This window comes from Orussus abietinus, unplaced genomic scaffold (genome assembly GCF_000612105.2).
Source record: "Orussus abietinus isolate OABI.00-Male unplaced genomic scaffold, Oabi_2.0 scaffold10, whole genome shotgun sequence".
Classification (NCBI taxonomy): domain Eukaryota; kingdom Metazoa; phylum Arthropoda; class Insecta; order Hymenoptera; family Orussidae; genus Orussus; species Orussus abietinus.
Window position 1 is genome coordinate 1,766,730 of NW_019396009.1, and position 20,744 is coordinate 1,787,473.

Consider the following 20,744-nt stretch of genomic DNA (forward strand, 5'->3'; position numbering starts at 1 on the left):
CGCGACCTCGACGATTTCTGCAACGATTCGAGAAGTTCCGCCTCGAGCGGCCATTTTCCCCGCGCGAGGGGGACAACACGGGAAGAAAAGTGCACACATCCTTGCAGGCGTACACGCACTCCGAGGGAAACAGATTACATACGCCCACGGTGAGCGTACGTTGGACTGCTCCCAACGCAACAGCTCGCCTACTTCGACGACAAACGCGACCTCGTGATGGAATCACGGAACTCGGTTCAATCCTGGTCGTGGGATTGCGGAGACGCCGGCTTTAGGTCATTCCTCCTAGGAGAGTGCGAGTCGACGATGCATTCGTACAATTAAAGAAAATACCTCGACACACTTCCCCGGATCGAGTGCACACGTGGGAAGGGAAAGCCCTGCGACGCCAATCGGAGACCTCGATTTATCTGGTATAATTTAATACAACTTTATAGGAATTCGTCTTCGAGGGTAGGAATACGAAATGAAGTCTCGCGAGATTACGCGAGGATGGACCACGGCGCAGCCTCCGTTCTCGATCCCTCCACCCACGGGGACGTTCCACTTCCGGCCCCTGGCAGGAGAGGCGCGACGATTTGCGACAATTCGCGCGAGCCTTGAGTCGGTCTCGCGGCTATCGGGCGAGATCGAGGCCTTTCGATAGGGATCTCGATAGCGGCGTTCGGGAGCTGCATCGCCGGGTGCAGCGGCGAAGTGCAGCGGCGAAGTGCAGCGGCGAGTGCAGCGGCGACCGCGGCCGCCTGTACCGGGCGGGCTCAACGCCGACAACCTGAACGACCGCAATTAACCTTACGTAACTCGGCCTTTCCTGGTGCAAGGCTTGTTTACCCGCGAGATAAAGTACAATGCATCGCATGCGCCGCGCGATACAGCCTCGTTACGCTTTTCCCCTCGATTTCGCCGATTTGTCCCAGCCGACCGCATAATTCGGCCCTTGCGAAATTGAACCGGACGACCCCCTGTCTGCCTGATGAATTAATCTCCGAAAAATCCTCGTCTCGAGGTCGAGAAGTGAAAATAAAAAAATAATTGACCTGCACCGAGGAGATGCACTCGGTCCTACCCTTGCACGCGAGCGTTCCTTTTATCCCCGGTGAGTGGTGGAGGGGATCTTCGGTGCCCCCCCCCCCCCCAATGTAGGCGAGAAAAATCGATAGAGGGTGGAATTATCGATCATTCGCGGCCTTATCGGGTTATCGGTTCGGCCCGATCCCGGGACCGGTGTCGGCGTCTTCTGGCTCGATGGGTCCGGCCCGGGCCCGGCGCGAATTCCGACGTGGGCTCGCATGACACGCGTCGTCGGGTGCTCTGGGTCTTATCGGGCCTGCCTTAGAGCTCGTTTGCAAAACAAATTACCGGAACGCGAAAGCCCGTGTAATACCCAGACCGTGGGGGCTACAAGGAGCGAGAGGCTCGCGCGAGTGCGGTCGGTATATTATCGATGCCATTTACAGAGAGGCGGACACCGGGTCGGCCGTTATACGCGCTCAAATTATCTCCACCGGATAACCGATTGGCAACGCATAATCGACGTGCTTTTCCCCCGCCGGGTTACGTCTTCCTTTGCGGAGAACCCGGATAACGGGGACCGCCGACGCGTTTTCCACAGGCATCCCCTTAAAATTTGCCCCGACGAAAGCTTTATCGCGAATGGAAAAATAAATACATACAGTACACAAGAAAATTCCTGACCACGGATAACACCGTCGTCATTCCTTCTTGAAAGTGGAGTCGCAGATCCCTGGACAATTTTTTCTTTTTTTTTTTCTATTAATTATTCCGGACAAACCGTGCACTGAAAAAAAAAAAAAAAAATTGTCCAGGACTTTTCGACTCCACTTTCGACAAGGATAGCGACGTGTGAACCATGTATATGAATTTTGCCCCCCTCCCCCCTGTAAACGCGTATAGGTGTCTTTTCCCCTCGAATCATCAGGCAGTAGAACCACCGCGGTTATTAATTTTCTTTCTTAATTTTTCATCCCCGCTTTTGATACGAGGAATCCCGCGGAGGCCAAACGATGGAACGAGGCGATAGAGGGCGAAAACGAGTCGGCGACGCGTTTCAACGACTCCGAAGGAGAGTCAACGAAAGGACGACGAGACGAGCTCGAGCCCACGTGCTCCCAGGGCCTAGGCACAATGGCGCGGCTCTCTAGCTCGCGACGCCCGCGAGCCGCTTATCTGCGGCTCCCTATCGGCATTGTAAATTATTTAAATTAGGAAACGTAACCGGCCGCGATAAACGCGCACATCCCGAGGAATCCGAGGCACTTCACAAAGTGCCGCGGACGAGTCGGGGACCCCTCCTCGTCCTATTCTCCTCGAGTACCCTGGGGACAGTACGAGGCGAAGAGTCGCCTCGTACACAGGTACGCGGCTTGGTGTGCGCCTTTCTTCCTTCCCTTCTCCCTTTTTTCTCCTCTTCCACCGACCGACGTGGATTCTCGGTCGCGTTTAGGGCGCGTTCGCTCGGCCAGCGTGGAATCTAGTTTATTTCGACTCGCCGAGGATATCGCATTTACGTGGGGCATTCCGTTTAAAGGGGACTAGGCAGGGAAAATAGGCCGATAATGGGATAAAATTCGAGTGGCATTCGCGAAGAACCGAGACAACCTACATAGATTTTCTTTTCATGCAACGTTTTTATTGGAGCTTCGGGCGAAAATTTGCTCGGCAGATTTCTCTTGGCCGAAGATCGCGATTCGTCGGGGACGACGCGTTTGTGAAGGTTTTACGGTTGATTTAAACCGCCGGGGTTAAAATTGGGATAAAAGCGAAAGATGTAGGATTTTTCTGTCGAGAATTCGGACGGTGGATTTTTCTTAGCCAAGGTTCGACGAAGAGGGTCGCCCGCGTCGAATCGTTGCGACTCGGCCGAGACGAAAAGCCGGCCTTAAATAGTTGCGAAACCCGGGAGAGGTGAGCGGCTCCTTTGGCCGGTAAAAATCTCGCCGCAATTGCGAGACTGGTTTGCGAGGATTCCTCGAAAGCGCTCTGGGCTACGTAGGCAGATGCGCGGCTAATTGGAATTAAATGCGCCGCGTATTTTTTTTTCTTACCCCTTCTTTTTTCTTCTCTCCCGTTCCGTGCCGAGTGACAAACAAGCGCGAGTAACCGGTAATTAGACGTACACGGTACGTCCATTTGGATATAATATGTTTTCTTCTCGCGCCTTTCACGGTCGTCTCATTTCGCCGCGGTCGCCTCCTCTCTCTCTTTCCCCTCTCCCTCTCTCTCTCTCCCTCGTTTCCCTCGACGCCGACCCAAACGAGACTCGAAACTTTCGATCGCGCCCGAAATCGCGTGCTGATAATAACTGCCGATAAGGCGAAATAAATATTACCCCCCAACAATCCCCACCGCAGACATTCCAAAATTTCCAGCCACTTAACCCGCGATTTAATTAACGTCATTATTAACACCCACTAATGAGCCCGAGGCAGACCATAACGAGTATTAACAATCCCGTAGAAATTACCCGCCGCACCTGATTTACCGATAATACGCACGCGACGTTTCCTCGACCCCTCCCGCGAATGATCCTTCCTGGATGACTAAGGATTGCCTCCGATGCAACGGTTATCACGGTAATAGGTGCACTCCTCCGTGCATTATTACCGAGTGCATATGATTATTGGAAAGGGGGGGAAAAAAAAAATTGTAGCTATACCCCCAGGGTCCGCCACCGCTGGCGGCCATGGAAATGCCATCAAGCTCGTGCACTGGAAGAGTTGCAATTGTCGGGGGAAAAAAAAATAAAAATAAAAAAAAAGAATAATCTCCCCGGAGGTCTCCTAACCCGACCATTTCGTAATCCTAGATGCACCTCTAAGCCCCTGTGCCCATAATAACGTTGCGGTCTTGGGTGCAGCTAATGGCGTTGCGGGTTGCACAGGGAGTCCCTTTCCTTTCAGAGGTCCCTCCTCGAATACCGAGGAAACGCACTCGAGATGCACGCAGGGGTTGTGGAACCCTTTCATCGAGGTGCACCGACTTGGCGAAAAGTGCACCATGCGTCGACGTTATATGTACCTGCACCACAGGGCCGCGGGTTCTTGATTTACTTCCGCGCAAGTCCTGCAATCATCTCGTCAGGGCTTGGCCGGAGATACGACGAAACGACGGGTCCGCAATTATAATGCGTTACGGAGTGTCTTTAGACGCACATCCGCGAGTACGGTGGCTCATAAGTAATTGGCAAATAATTGGATCACCGAGGATCGAACGGACCAGGTCGCAATTAAACTCTGCGATGGTAATTCGGGGAAGGCGAGGGTTCCTCTTAGCCCTACCCGTTCGCTTATCAGCCGTATCACCGGTGGAGGAATCGAGCAAACTGCTAACGCGTGTTACCCGCTAAACTGGAGAAAAACCGCAGGGGACAGCTCGGTTTCTAGCCGGCGCGCTTAGGAAATCGGTCCGGAGCATTCCTGCAGCATGTACGCCAGGTAAACCGATCCTGCATGTAGGTAATACCGTAACATGTGTCGTGAATGAAAACATCGGAGTCCTCGAGCAAACGCACGCGGCAGGCGAGATCCATTGACGATTTCGGTGTTTTCGCCGATTACCGAATCGAGCCGGTGATAAGAGAGACCTAATCAAGGCCCGCCGGTCGTACACCTTCGACCGCGATCTGCAAACCCAATCGATCGGGTCGATAATCCCGATCGCGTGTACAGGCACCTGGTATCGATACTCTATCTCCCAAGTATCTTATCAGCGCGTGTACGCGCGGGAGGGAATCATAAATATGTTTATTTACTAATGGCGATCGGTACCTATGTCAACCACCTGATGTCGAGATTCGGTTATCGATATCGGTGCGATGCGCCGAATCGACGGGACGACGTCTGGCCCCCGTTTTCACGGGGCTTTCCCTCCTACTCCCATGGATTCCCCGTGAGAGATCGGCCGAGAAATTCCTTTCGCCTATGGCGAACTAGTGAGACTTTAGAACCGCTTAGAACCGTTTAGGAGCGTTTAGCCGTGCGCTAAAACATCCTCGCCATCCGCCATCCTAAGCACACACGCCTCCGAAGCCGACTGCCTTACCCCCATTGAGACCCCCGTAGCGGGTTCCTCGGCACACCGAGTGCCCGTAAGGAGGCCTTGCAAGGTTACCTATCTCTAGAGAGGTGTACGAACTCCGGCTAAATCCGTGCAAGAGAGCCAACCGGTCCGAACGGTCGTCCCTACGGGGCACCATGAGGAAAAGAGGGGAACCGCCGGCAAAGAGGGGAGCCGCGGGCCCGAGGGACGCCTCGCTCTCCTCGATTAAAATCGAACTCGTCGATTAAGTCCTATCGATCGACCTCGGACGCGCGGGACCGCCGATCCCGGGATTTTATCCGAATTATTCCTCGGAGCGATATCGATCCGCGCCATTATCGTTTCACCACGCTGAAACGGAGTCGAGGGTTTTGTCTCGTTCTCCGGTTAAATCGCCGAAAAATTATCCCTCCTCCGAAGGAGCATCGGTTCACCTCGAGGATACTTCGTGAAGAGTATTCCATTGATTTAATTCAGTTTGAAGGAGTTAAATTTGGTAGAATTTTTTCAATTTTTTTTTTCTTTTTTTTTTTCGTATCCCTTTTGTGTCGAGTCTATGGAAGGAATTATGGCTCGGCGGGGAACGCTCGACTCTAGCGTCGCTCGAAACCTTCGCTTCCTCCCCTCTTCTGGAGGCGAGCAGGAAAAGGGAAGAATGAAAATGCCGAAGCTGGTCCGATCGCGTATACGTTTGTTTGGGCGACGCTGAGCGGCAAGAAGAGACTCACGATTCGCGAGCGACTCTTCACGCGAGACAGGAGAAACTTCGAGGCAAACGAATCGTTCGCACCTTCCCGTCTTCCCTCGGGCGTGAAGGGTCCTCCAACTTTTTATCCCTCGAGTCGGGTTCTCGACGAAGGAAATAGTGGCCGATAAATTGGGCGATTATTAATTTTTACCCCAATTTTTCCACCCCTCTACTTTGATGCGGTCTCCGGGACCGATTAACCGGGGTTATTAGTACGTTAAGGAGTTACGATAGGGACATTATGTACACATCGAAACGTCAAAATATTCATGAAGCTTTTCTCCAATCCTTGGAAACTGGCCTGGCGTAAAAAATTACGTATGAAAAAAAAATTCGACAAAAAATTATGGCTTCCGAATGAAAAGTGAAAGAAAATTAGCTCGTCGTTAAAGTATTACCCGCGGAGTTAATTTCACTGTCCATTCTAGTGACACCATTTTCTTGTTTCACGCCGCATTCCCGAGTTAACGAGAGATATTGAATTCCAGGACTCGAATCGGGAAAAACGAGAGGAACAGCCAGGGAGCCGACGAGAGACAGAGAGAGAGATTAAAAGTTCGAGGCTCGATCGAAGGAAGATTTCGCACGGTGTACGCGCGCGTCCTTGCGGCGATCTATCGATTTCAAAGTGTAATGTAATACGTTCGCCAAGGGCTATCTCCGTCGCTCCCTCGTCCTCGACTCGCGGGGTCTCTCTCGATCGCGATCGCGAGTCGGTTCTTGACACGCTCCGTAGGTTTCGACGGTAACACGATTCTACGGCGAGCCCTTGGCATAAGCCAGCCCGCGCGAGGCGCTCGCCTCGACTTTCGCGAGCCAAAACAAATATTTATTTATTTAGAAGTCGTTAAAAGCGCCGAGCGCGACCGACCGGACGGCCGGTCGCGACGTGGACCGGCGATTGGAGTGGAGAAAAAAATTAAAAAATGAATAGCGCGATTTTTAATCCGAAGTCGCTCTCCTGGCTACGTAAGAATTGACAGCGATCTCTGGGAGTGGAAAATCTGATTGGGGAAAAAAAAAAAAAAATCGAGGGTTCGCGTACCCACGTGTTTCATTTTCCTGACACTGAGGTGGTGTCCCCATATGTAACGAGAACAAAGACGTCACTCCACGTGAATATGACATATGTGCCCATAATTATGAAAGTGGTCTAAGTCAAAATTGAAAAAAAAATTAGTATCAGTTATTTCACGCCACATTATTTCAAACTAAATTAATTCAATGTAATTTCGAAACAAAAAATATATGAAAGACCACTTTCATAATTATGGGCACATATGTATAAAAAAAAAAAAATTGAAAAACCGTCGATCTCGTGTTCCGAGATACACTTTTCAGGGAGAACGGCGAGGCGTGTCGCGGCGCCGCAATTCGAGCGCCGCGCTCACCTAAGCGTCGCAGCTGCAGGGCGTCGCGAGGGCACGTCTCGACTGCGTTCGGAAGTCGTTTACGGCCGTCGGGGTTCGGTAGAGCCAGGCAGTCTGCACCGCGTTAGGCGTTAATGATACGTGGCAGTGCCCCGTTGGCGGCGAAAAAAAAAAAAAGAAAAAAAAACAACAATCTTGTTGCGGGTAATTACAGCAGTAACCGAGCGTGACTAAGACTGCCGCGTATTGTCGACGAGATCGGCTTGCGGTTTAGCGCGCGTTGCAATACGGGCCGGGTATGACGACCCCCTTACGAGCGATCTCTTTCCTTTTCCGGGATAACGAGCCAAAGCGGCGGGACGGTTTCGTCCCGATTTCGCGTCCCCTGGAGAATCTCCCCAGGTTACCGGGTAACGCCTCGGGCCCAGAAGGAAACAACAGTGATGCATCGGGATGCATCTGGATGCATCGCCTTCGTTCCCACGCGCCAGAAGATGAGAACCGGCGATACGTGACACGCCGGTCGATGCATCAACCGATACACGTGCATAAGTGCACTCAGAATAGGACGTGCAATTTCAATTGCGCTAAACGGAGCAGTTTACCCTTAGAGAGAGGTGCGGTAAATTCGCGGGTGATCGTCTCTAGGAAATATTTGTCAATTTCTCGGTTGATAATCTCAGGTGAATCATGCACTGTGGAAAAAATAATAATGACAATATCGCCGGGTAAATCATGCCCGCCGGTCTTTAAACACCCTGTATACCCGAGGGGGCCGCAAGAAAGTAGTCGGCGGTCCTTTCGGGGCCGCTGGAAGTCTCGAAATAAAGCTTGTACCTCGTTCCCCGGGAGATTTATCGCGTTGGGGGAATTTGGGTAGGTGTAATTAGAGTATGATCGAGTACATGGCGAAATCGGGCCCCGTTGAGTGGGTTAGGCGGAGCCAACTACGCGGGGCGTCGCAACGTCCGGGCGGGCGTGCACGAGCGACACGACCGGCACGACCGACGCGACGATTAAGGTCGATTAAAAATGGTAAGGGGCCATTGTCACCGGTCGCCGGTCGATAAGCACTCCGCGCCAGCGGTGCATGAAATTAACCGAAGGCGGAAGAGCCGCCAGGGCGGGTGCACTTGCGTGGCCCGCAACGGGGGGGACGGAAATTCAGGAAACTGCCCCTCACCGTCCGGAGTATTTTCATTTTTCCACGCCCTAGAGAACAAAGCGATCCTCCAGTCGGCGATGATTTACCCTTTCAAAATATGACCAAAAATACAAAAAAGAAAGAAAATGGAAATCTGCAATCCAAGTCGGGAAGAATGGCGACAAGTATAGCCGCGGCACGATGACGGGACTCCTTACGTCGATGCGTGGACGAACGTTCTCCGAACTCGGGCCGTTCCGCACAGTCATTCCGGATGCGGCGAGGCCGTGCGCGGAATCCTCCGTTCCGCGGAATCGGCCTGGCCGTTCCGAGAATCGCGGTAAACCGCGCTAAGACGGATACCGAACCGGCGCTCGCATCTCGGCAGTCAGGAGCGTCCGTGATTCATGCCCGGATCGCTCTCCTCGGGCCAGAGGAGGAAACATTACCGAAAATAAAACCTAAGAAATACACCCCGGCGGAAAAACGTAATCCCAGCATCCGCGAGCAAAGGGGCGGCGATGAAAAAAAGAAAGAAAAAAAAATAAACAAAACAAGAAACGAGGAAGTCCCCCTCGAGGTTTCCTCGTGTTCTCACCCAGGAATTCCCAGGATACCTTATTAGGGCGGGATGGAAAATATTTCCGCAAGTTTGATCGGCGATTTCTCTGCCGAACAAATATGAAAGATCGGACAATCCCTCCCTCCGTCTTTATGATAACGCGAAATATGCCTCCCTCCCCCGTCTCGTCCTGCCTTAAGCCGTCTCCCCTAAGGTATTACACGTTAAGTGCACCCACCTCCATCGACTCTCGGGAATACCTGCCACCTCCCGATAAAATACACCAAAGTCAATCGGTAAATAATGCATAATGGCCCCTCGGTCCCGGGTTCACTAAACGCCGCGGTTGTAACGCACTCGCTCGCTTGTTACCCGGGCGATAAAGGGCAGGAAAGAATATCGTAATATATACGCTCCACCTTGCGTTACCGGTGCATGCCCTAGTATTTTTCCGCGTTCCTCCTTTTTCCCCAGGTAACCTTGACACATATATATGTACATACACGAATACGTCCATACATAAGCGAAATAGCGAGTGCCCCGAGCGACGCCAATTGCCAGCACCCTATATCTCCGTCCACGCCCGATCTCGCCCTTTGCGGCGCCACCTCGCCTATCAATTTAAAGTGCATTTTTCCCCGATAACCCCATTCGCGTAATCACCCTCCGGCCGTCTCGTAAACGTGAAGAATTTTTTCGTCACGTATGTACCTCGAGGTCTCGTTCTCCCTCTCTCGAAAGAAAGACGCGCGCACCGAGTTGCACGCGACTCCCTCACCCCCTTTTTCCCTTCCCCATCTCCCTTCTTCTCTTTCACATTTCCCACGTCTCCTCTCTTTCTCTCTCTCATCCGCAGCGCAAGTAACGCTATGCGGCGTCCCTCTCCGCGTCCGAGAGAGAGGTTTTAAGACCGCTCTTTCCGCGGAGTCGCCGAGCCCCGGACGGATTTTTGCCCGCGGCTTTTAACGTTGCGTCATAAACGCCGCGGGTAAATCATCGCGGGAGCGATGAACGTGGAAGCGCCGGGACGCCGGGAGGAAACTTGCGGGGACCGAGAACTGGACCCCGGGCCCTGAATTCCGGGGCCCGGACAAGGACGAGGCGAAGCGCCCAACAAGGACGTCCAATTTGCGGAGGAAGGTCGGATTGCCGGGGATTTTTTTGCCCCTTACCTCTGTCCTTTTTCTCCTAACCGTTTAATGATCCTTACGGGAGAGCGTGTCCGATGCCCGGCGGGTATAAATGGCGCTAATTACCATTTTTAAGGAATGTCCAGGATTTAGTGCCCGAGGTATTCCACGGGGCTCTGGAAGGAGGGAGAAAGAGAGGGGCGAGGATGGAGCCATTACTTTTTCCTAGCGTAAATGAAATCGATCCCGGTGATGGTTTTGGATGTATGGCAAGGTGGTTTCGCAAAAAGGATCGAGGTTAGCCAGGTCTTTAATACCGATGACAATTCCCCGTAACTATTTTTATCCGCGTGTTAGTTCATTACGAGAGACCTAGGCCGAGGTTTCCCTTTATCCCGAGGGACCACCGTGGCGTCCCTACCAGGCCGTGACGAGCCGTCGCGACGCGAATAACGCGGAGGACGGTTTTCGGGCACACGTGTCGACCACGTGGTCGCCCCGAGGTTTCGACCCTTTGATGGTTAAGCACCGAAACTCATAGTTTGGATTTCACGTCGCCGCAGCGGGTCCGGCTGCTCGAGGCCCTAAGTTTATTATTAGTCCCTGGCGAGGGTCCGCACCGTCGTTCCTAACCTCGCAAGAAACGGCGAAAGCGCCATGCCCGAGGTCCCTCGAAAACCCTCGCCAAACGTTCCTCCCGCAGAGGGGAAATATTTCCAAAGCCTAGTAATCGATCATTCCCATATATCGACTTGGCCACCCACAAAAGGGAAAAATTCGTATCTCCGAAACTGGGGCACTTTGCCTCCGCGGGACAAGGGGGGCAGGAGGGTCCTCTTATCACCGTTGTCAGTGGTCATCCACCGCGGACCTCGCACCGGAAACTCCGTTATCGTCCTCCCTCTCTCTTTCTCTCTCGTTCGCAGATGCTCGCTTTTCCGCCCCCCTTGTCGCTCGCCCACGCGAATCGCCTCTCGTTTCCCCGATAGACGATAGACGTCCCTGTTGCGAGGTTATTCTAGGATCGACAAATAACACCGCGACCGCGGCTCCGGGGGAGCGGAGGTCGTGACGAAACCGGCGAGGAAATAGAGAGGGAGAGTGTCGTGTCTTATGAAGTTGTCGAATGCGGCGTCGCCCGCGGAGACGTTCAGAGCGGTAGGTCAGTAGGTGGGCCGACGGTCCTCGCCCGGAGAGGCGACGAGAGACTCGGAAAACGCGGTGACATTTATTTTTAAATGACTACTTTGTCACCGAGTGGGCCCGACAATTTATTACGGCCGACCTCGCGAACAAGGTGACCCACGTAAACGGGAACATCTGTACGATAAACCTACACGTTCGTCATCCCTGTACACGTATAGGGTTCTACATTTCTTTTTATATTAATTTATCACAGATAATAATGGAGAATGTATTGTGTCTTAAGTTACGATTCGATAAACGTAAACAAATTTCAAAATCGTCCTATTAGAGTCGCCATATTTTTCTTTTTATTAAGCCATCCCCATACTCCGTCTAACTCTGTTCAACATTGTTCCAGATTTTCGCAGGTAAACAGAGCTTCCCGATTTACCTGCCGGAAGTGTTACCGATAAGCGATGCACCTCCTTATCGACCCCCGGGCTCGGGTCGCGGCCAATCGCGACAAATCGAGGAGGAAACGCGCGCCATGAAGACGAGGACAGAGACGGAGAGACGTGGCGATAGGAGGTGTGAGAAGGAGGCAGAGAACGCGATAGGACGCTCACACGGAAGAGCGGTCGGTCGTTATCTCGATTTCGTGCGACAAGTTCGACACCCACGATAGAAAGAGAGAGGTACAGTCGGTAGTCGGAGGGTCGAAAAATCGGTATCGCCCCCTCCCTCTCCCGATGGAGTCGATAATCGTGGAATTTATCACTCATTGATTAAGCTCGACCCACACGTTTCGCGGCCGACGTGTTGACCGGAAATATCTCACACCGTTGTCCCTCCTTCTCCCTCCCCCAAGATACGAATATCGTCGCATAATCGGTCCCGTAATTCCCGAAAATCCTGCGATTTCAACCAAACGTCATATCATGAACGCATAAAAATGTATAAAATGTACTTTTCAAAGAGTTGACCATTCAATTTCGCGGTCAGTTCCGTAATTCCTGAAAATCTTATTGTATATTGTAGGAGGCGGAATTAGACTAATCTACTATTAACGAGTCTGTATTTCCCGTAGATTCCCAGATAATTAATTGGTTTATTGTTTAATGTATTTAATTAATATTGAAAAAAAAAAAGAAAAAAATCGTCTCAAAAATGCAGAGTCCTGCTTTAAGGAAGAGGCTTTAGGAGAGGTTTTCTAGGGCGCGCCGAGTCTATAAAGCCTGTAAGAAGATACCGGGCGACAAGTGGGCAGATTTAATCGAGCGGAGGAGAATTCCAGGGCATTGACGGGTCTCGGTGACGCAACCGCGACCCCCTCCGACGGAATCCCTCTAATCGCCGATTTCGTGTTTTCCTCTCCGCCATGCCCGCGACCAAAATCGCGGTCCGTCGAACAATTAGGCTTTGTCGACCGATCCGCATATTTCCGCGCCTCGTCAGCGCGTCCTATCGTTCGGCAACCAATTGGGCTAGAGATTCCATGGATCGCTTTAAACAAGAGGCCATTGTACATACCTGGAATTCGGTGATGAACCTATTCCGATTTGTGTGGCCGACATTCTCGTAATCGAAGAAAAAAAAATTGTCACACCTAACGCGGCGCGTCGACGCGTCGAGGATGACCGACCGGTCAAAATTACTTTCCGCTCCCCGTGCGTCACTTCCGTCAGAAGAAAATATCGCTTCGGATGAATTTTTTCACGGCATGTCGGGTAGAAAAAAAAACGCGCCCTGTGCGACCCTCGACGCGCGCACGGGACTCCCACTCCTAACGTCTCCACCGAAACGTTTCTCATACGTGTCGTTTCCTCGCCAGCGAAACGGGACGCGTAAATTAAAACCTCGAGGAATAGGACGCGGAACTCTTGCGGGCGTAAAAAGTGCGAGAGCGGGGAGATTTAATCGGCGGCGGGATTTCGAGGGACGAGGCGTCGCGGTGACGTCACACCGCTCGGCGCTCGTAATCGGTGATTCGTTTTTTGCGGACCACTCGAGAGAGGAACACGTGTCGCGGTCGTGAGTGTGGCCCAATCCCGAGATTTCCATTCGCTTACGGGCCACGAATGGATAGATGATACATGGGAGTTTTTTCCCCGCTTTTTTTTGGATATTAAAAATTAACATGTGAGCTGTCATTGAGAGACTCGAAATTTCCACCGCAGCTGCGGAGGCTGCGACGAGGGAACGGTGCCGTTTTCCCGATACTCACCGAAAGACCTCCGCGAGGCTCGCGAGTCGTTCCCGCATCATCCGTTGCGGGGGGGAGGCTGGTGCAGCGACCGCCGCGGCGTCGCCAGGAGCGGATGTTTAGGCGCGGCGCCGGCGTCGCGGAGTCACGAGACGGTCGCGCACGTGCTCGACTCGGCCGTGGGTCGGCCAATGGGCGCGCGAGACACGACACACAGGGGGGGCCACGTGGGCCGCGAATCTCACGAATCGGCGCGCACGTGGGTCCGCGAGCACCTCACCGGGCCGCGTCGCAGGGCCGACTGGCGGTCGGCCTCGCGCGGCGCTCGCGGGTCCCGCCAATCGGGCTCACGGCCCAAGGGAAACGCCGCCCGGGAGCATCGGCGTGGATCGCGACGCGGCGCCGATTCCGCGGGAAGCCACGCGTGACTCATCGACCAGGGCGCCGGGCGCCACCGCACTGTCCGATCGCGACGCGATATATCGATCGATCGATCGAGGACCAGGTGGCGACCGCTCTGTGTATCCGGGAGCGACGGAGAGGTCGGCCGGCGATCGATCGCGGGAGGTCGCCGGGCTGCGACGGCGGGCGAATGTTTACACCGGTAACCGGGCGACCGCGGGGGACTCCGAACGAGCGACCCGAACGGCGCGACGGTCAGGAGCGCACTGAAGCACGCCGCGCTCGCCACGCCGCCACGCTGCCGCCCGCCGCTCCCGGGGCGCCCCGCCGCCACCGCCGCCGCCGCCACGCCGCCCTGGGAGCTACGAAGCTGCCAAACCGGCAACCACCGGCGACTCACCCGAGACCGAGACCGGGATAAGCGGGAACAGCTGGGAACTCGCCGAGGCGACGAGACGCCGAGCGTTCTCTCAGCTGTTCCAGCCTCGGCGCGACGTGACACGGACCGATCGCCCGGCGCGGGAACGCGTGGGCCGCACCGGCAGACGCGCGACGTTTTGCCGATTCCCTCGCCGTCCGCGTCACGTTCGACACCGTTCGATCCTCCTCGATCATGCGTCTATCGGATGATCGGACGAATTCCACTCGCGAGCGGAACGAGTCTCTGGAATCTGAGGGCGGGAATCGAACGCCGGTGTCGGTCGACCCGACCTTTGCCGGGAATTTCAATTTTCCCCCGGCTCTAGGTTTGACGGTCGGCTATGTCACCCCTGACGTCCTGAACGGGGACAACCCGATATTCGACGAGGCGACGAGAGCCGAGCGCCCGCGCGTTCTCAGCTGTTTCAAACCGCAGCTGGACGCCAACCGACGCCGTGGGCTCCGCGTGGGATGCAGGGAGAGGCGCGCCGATTCGCAAACCGGAGGCGTCGGGTCGCCGGCGATCGGTCCTCGCGCTGATAGGCATCGGTTATGTCAGTGATTACCGAACAATGGCGGAAGAACGGGAAACCGTGGAAAGACGTCTTCGGTCACGGAAGCCAAATTCAAGGGTTTTTTCATCGACGATTGAGAGACTACGCGTATGTTTATTTTGTGGTATACCTGAAATGATACTAATTGTGTAAGATTTTTGCGATAAATATAATGTTCCTGTTTGCCATTATTTTTCCCGTTCTTTATACCGTGTTACTCTGGATGCAGCATCCTGCCACGGTTGTCCCACATGGTGCCTCGCTAAATGGCCACGGTTGTCGTGATTATGGTCTTTTTTTTCTTTTTGTTTGATAGTTCCTTTTTTCGTGCACTTGTACACGTGGTCGGCAGAAGGCTGGGAAACCGAAGGATACTCACGAATGTCTGCTCGACGTCAGTTTCGTATTTCTACGTCCGCATTCAAGTCTACGGTCACTTTACGATGGTTACCCATGGAGAGGGATCGCTCGAGATGCTGGAAGCTGCTCCTTTCCTGAAGAAGGTCTCCTCTTTCCTTCATTCGGAGAAAGTAAGACCTTCGAGGAAAGTCGTGAGGATCGAGGAGGTCTTCTGGATTCTTGAAACGTCCCATCGCTCATGGTGCTCCGGTCGCCCGCTAGTCAACGTAATTGCTCGTCCACCGGCAGTTCCTGAATTTCTCGACATGATTTTCCTGGAAAAGGGCGATTAATTTAATTTTAGGTTACCTCGTTAGAGCGCGTTCTTCCGTGATCGCGAATGCCGGTAATTAACGCCCGGAAATGGGGAGGAGCAGGAATTCCACCCTGAGCAAAAAAAATATCACTGAATCGAAGAAATATTTTATTAATGATAAGAATAATTATTCGACTCCGATGAACCCAAATAAATTGGATGCGGCATTTCCCCGAGATTATGACAATTTATCTCAGTCAAATAATTATTTCCTTGAATTGACAAAATATTCCTTCGGTTCAATGGATGATGCTTTTCTCGGTGTATCTCCTCGTTTGCGAGAAACGTCGGTGAACTTGGAGCGGAGCAGAAATGTCGGGAACGTGCGCATCATTTCAGGAATCGAGTCTCGAACAACTCGAAGTAAGCAGCAACACCCGACACCGGCTTCAAGCAGAACTAGATCAAGTAATAATGGGGCAATTTCACTGGCATGCGGTACAAGTTGTGCAACGATCCGATCCCGCTCTGCAGCATCTTCGGCAATTATTAATTCCCACCTCCTCCTTGCTCAGGAGCGTAAACAACGCGGTTACCCCATCGTGTAAACAACGCTGGCAAGTGACAAAACGTTGCCACGCCGATATCCGGAGGTAACGAGTCATAATGGCGGTGCTACGCTAAGTAATGGGAAATGTAACTTTTTTTTTTCTGACACTGAAGCGTCTTATCGCGGAAACGAAAGAAAGGTAGGATTAAGATTCTAATCGTCTGGTGCATCCATCACGTAAGTTGTAATTACGTGTCATCCTATCAGCGATATTACAACTTAGCCGCACACGATTCGGCGATTCAAGCACGCACGATCCGTTAACACCGTTGATTAGTCACATGCAAATGAGACATCCCGCACGCATTTCTACGTCCACCGTGCACTTTGATTCCCCTCGTAACTGCATGAATAAGACCGCCCTTTTTGGGCATTGTTTAATAAAGGAAGAAATGGCAAAATTCTAGAATAACTCGACTGTGTCGAGGAAGTCGCCAGATGAGGCATTTATAAATTTCCGGAAGATATGTTGAGATCGATGAGATTCGACTCCCCTCTTTCGAGGCGAGAGAGAGACATCAGGTGTCTCGTCAAGCTGTCTCAAAAAATGTATGACCGTTTGATAAGAAATGTCGTAAATCGTAGCCGAAATTCGGGCTGTCATCGCGACGAGATCCATCGTTGTTTCGCGGCACGGCGGCGCGCTGTTTAATTTTAATTCGAGCCGGGTGATATCATGGGCACCCGCATGCCTTTCCATTAATCTCAATTACGAGGCAATTAAAAGCAGTTAACGAAAGTGAGGTCGTGAACCCAAAGAGTGGAGGCAGCCCGCCGAGGCCGAGGAAACAGCCGAGAAGGGCTCTACTCGTACCTTCCACGAAAACCGAGCCCTCGAGGCCCGTCGAAAGCATCGCATCGCGCTATTATGATTTATGCCGATTCCTCTCCCTTGTACCACGATCCGTGGGCTAATCTCGGATTTATCAAGATTTATTGAGATTTATGCCGTCCACTCGTTTATCCCGGACTCCTTTCGTCGTCGCCTTTGGTATCGGGGTACTAACAGGCCCTATACTCCCAAGCTGGCCCAACTAATGCAATCGAAGGTCCCAGACTAGCTGGATGGACCTTTCGTCTTTATTTTTTCTCCCACTAACCCCTCTCGCCGGGATAAAAAAGAGAAAAAAGAAGCGCATCGATCCATTATGCTCGAGGGATTTAAATATTTTTTCTTTATCGCCTCGGTAATCAGGGGAGATATTTTATTCCGCCCAGCGGTCCGATAAGGAAGGGGTGGAAGAACCGACTCTGACGAGGCATCGAGGCAAGAGTCGAAGCAGCCTGCGATGCATTGTCGATAATTTAGACCCGATATTAATGTATTCCCAATTTTCTAGCCAATTCGTCCCCAGGAATGCCGCTGAAGTGATGACTCGGGCCAACGACTCGATTAGAAGTGAGTCGCATTACCGTGTTCTATCCGACGCCCGGGACGTATTTCACTCACGATCAAGCGAGTGCCGATATGTAACAACGGGGTCGAGCCATGTTTGACCGGTATCGATACCTATCGACATCTTGGACGGTACATAAGGACCGCTGCAAAATCGACTCGACAAGCGCTCGACGCCACGCCGTCGTCGAGATACTCGCGACGAAGTCCCGGATTTCCTTCGGGATTTCGAAATCTCGGAATTCGATTCCTCGAATTTGCCCAAAGAGATACCTAAAGATACCCTTAATGTGAAATAAAAAATAAAGTATCCTCCCCGTCCAATTTGACATCCGGTGGAGTCGATCGAGGGCCGCCGCCGATGCTCCAAAAACCCGAGTCCAGGTGTCGATCCTCACCTGGATCGAAATTAATCCCGGTGGAAGAGGACGTTTCCTCGGGACGTTCCTTCCCTCCGGGGTGTCGCATTAAGAGGCGCCTGGGAACACGTAAGCCGGTCGCCGAGCACGTAAGCTCTCTCCCGATTCCGTATATGCAGTCTCCGTCATTTATATCTTACGCAATAATCCTTATCCGTTCCTTTCCTCTCTGCGTCTCCCTTTTTCGCCGGAGCCTTCTTCTCGCGCTTCTTCCTCCCTCTTAACCTCCACGGCGAGCGTCGAATCCACGTTCCCGTTACGGGAGACCACCGACCCTCTTCGTCCCCATTAACCTCCGCGGAAAGCGTCGTCAACGGCTGTCACATGCAAATTAGTCGGCGCCATTTGACAATCAGCACCCGAGCCTCGGCGCGATAGTCGCGCGTCGAAGGAGCCTCTAAAAATACGGCGAGTAAATATCTATTGCGCCCTCGCCAGGCGCGATCCTGGGCACAGGTAAGGCCAGGTGAGGGGCAAGGCAAGAGGCAAGGTATAAGGGCGACCGGCCCGTAAATCAGCCGCTTTAATATCGACCTAAACTCGTCCTCATTATCGGGCCTCAAGGGCCGCTCCTTTAGAGATTTAGTAAACAATAAAGCTGCTGTGTGTCGCGGCCCGTTAATTGCGCCCGGACGGGTCGGCGAGTAATTCGCATAAATTCGCCCCCCTCCCCCCTTGAGATGCCGCCGGTGTAATACGCTCGAAATCGGCTTTATCGCCCGTGAAGCCGGCCTCCGAGGAGGCGCTGCCTTTCGGCGAGGGGCCGGGATCGATTAACGTTCGATCCCGGAGCCCCGGCTAAATCCTTCGGGTTATGCTTACCTCGGCTTTGCTTATTTCAGGATCGACCTGGCACGGGCGGATCGGCTCTCTCGGTGGACCAGGAAAGAAGGTGCACTGACCTGCAAACTCGGGGCGAGGACCAGGAGAGGCAGTGCAAGGAGGCCAAAAGGACTCGTCTCGAGCCCCGAACACCTGAGGACCCCGACACCTCGGCTCCCCAAGAAAAATCGGCTCAAAGCGCCGTTTTCGGGGCTGAGAAATTATTTCCGGTTGGGGAGGATTTTAGGATTTTAGATTCTAAGAGAATCCTCGTGCAGCGGGAAACGGTCCTCCTTTTTCGCGTGATGCGGAAGGAATAATGCTTTCGGACCCTCGGTTGGAGGTTGGATTTTCTCTGGGTCTCGCCGGCTTTTCTAGGCGGGCAGCATCCGGACCTTCGGGTCGCCAAGAGGGTATCTCGGGGATATTTGACCGAGTGCGAGAACTGCATGCCGAGTCAAGTGCACCGAAAGGGACTGTCTGGATTTCTGGACGGTCTCGCCCCGGGAGGTCCTTTTTACCCCGGGTCCTGGAGATCCTATCTCGGTGGCTCCTCCGCCGTGATCTGGGTTGCGAAGCCGCCCAACCAAAGAGGGCCAAAGAGGAATCACTGCCGACGCCTTATGGGCAGGCACGGGCTCGAGCTTTTGTGAATCGACAGGCGTTAAATTCTCCTCGCGATAGGCCAGCCCCGTCCTTCTTTTTATCCCCCGCGAGACACAATGGGGTGTACCTAACGCACTCTGCACACATCCTTTCCGATCGGTAGCCCGAGATGCTTTCTTTCGATCTTCTCGACCGGACAGAGGTACCCTGTTGGTTTTCGCCCCCTAGGGGGTTCGGTATTAACGAATAAATAGCCCCAAAGGAATAAAACCGGGAATTCAATTTTTTCCCTCCCTATAATCTACCGTAATCAACCGTGAATTTTTATGGAATCTCCTCGGGGGTCTTTAGCCACGTTTGGGGGGCCGTGTCAGCCCAAGGTAAGTTAATTCTACCGGGGATTGTTTCATCGAGATCGCACGTCAGCTAGGCGTTCAGTGGCTAAAAGGAAACGTCGAGAGCAAGATGCGGTACGCCCGATGCATCGCTAATTTCGAGGAGTAGGTGTAACGCCATGTTTGGCTCGAATTCCTTCGCGTACGTCGGGGCACGTTTGCGTTACTCGAGGGAGGTGCAACGTCCCCGGAATTGGTACTCTCGTTCACGAGGGTTTAAACGTATCTAAACGACCGTGTCTACATTCCTCGGATGTGTTACGAGCCGAAGTGCCATTATCGAGGCCTCAAGTTAGGAGAACACCGAGAACTATGAGCGCACATCCGCGTAACTGGATCCGTCGTGGCGGAGAGTATGTTCTTATTCCTTAAGAAATTATTAATTACGCAAAATCGACCGCGGGAATATTCACGCGGTGCGTATCGAGGGGTCGTTTAGTCTGCCGTCCACGAGTCGCGATTAACGAGTGCGTTTAATTATTTTTCAAACGCCGGGGCCCTGCATACCTAAGGCGCACGTTACGCGCGATTATGCATTGCGCTGCAGACGCCGCAACACATTACGCTTATCGGAGCCATTTTATCAGCATAAACAAAAGCGGGCTGTATGTATTACAATACCACGAGGCGGTTCAGCTCATTCTAAGATGATAATTGATAATCCGAGAGACGGGTATGCACGCCGCCAGCCGCGGTGCAGCTGCAGTTGCACGGCGCAGATTCGTTTCCCTTTCAGAGGCGGTTAGTCGATAACGAGATCCTGTAACGACTCTCTAATATCCTCATTATGCTCCGAATTGGCACATATCGTGTACATACGGCCCCGGGGAGGTTTTATATTACATACGGGGCTCGCAGCCTCGGTGCAGCGATGCATCGGAATAAGTGCATCGGCCGGCGCAACAATTTGTCCGCTCGGGAGAAAGAGAATTAGGGCCTGAATCTTCATTTAAAAGGGCCTCCGCGACGCAACAAATATTCATGTCGGGCTTGAAATCATTTTAAATTCATTCGGCCATTTAATTTCGGTGCCACGGTGGACGTGAAACAAAGGAATTCGTATAATGGAGGACCACATGCTAAGTCAGGGACTGGTCGGGGATCGTCATTTTTTATCAGGCTTGA

General features: G+C 52.8%; 1 protein-coding gene across 2 annotated transcripts in view; it reads right to left on the reverse strand.

The window, feature by feature from the left end:
• LOC105699775 (rho GTPase-activating protein 7) overlaps window positions 1-13,982 on the reverse strand; it is a 170,989-nt gene extending 157,007 nt beyond the window's left edge. For both annotated transcript variants that reach the window (XM_012425065.1, XM_012425064.1), the window contains exon 1: window positions 13,362-13,982. The gene's annotated coding sequence lies outside the window, so the exon portion shown is untranslated. The remainder of the gene's footprint in view (window positions 1-13,361) is intronic.
• Between the last annotated feature and the right edge of the window lie 6,762 nt (window positions 13,983-20,744).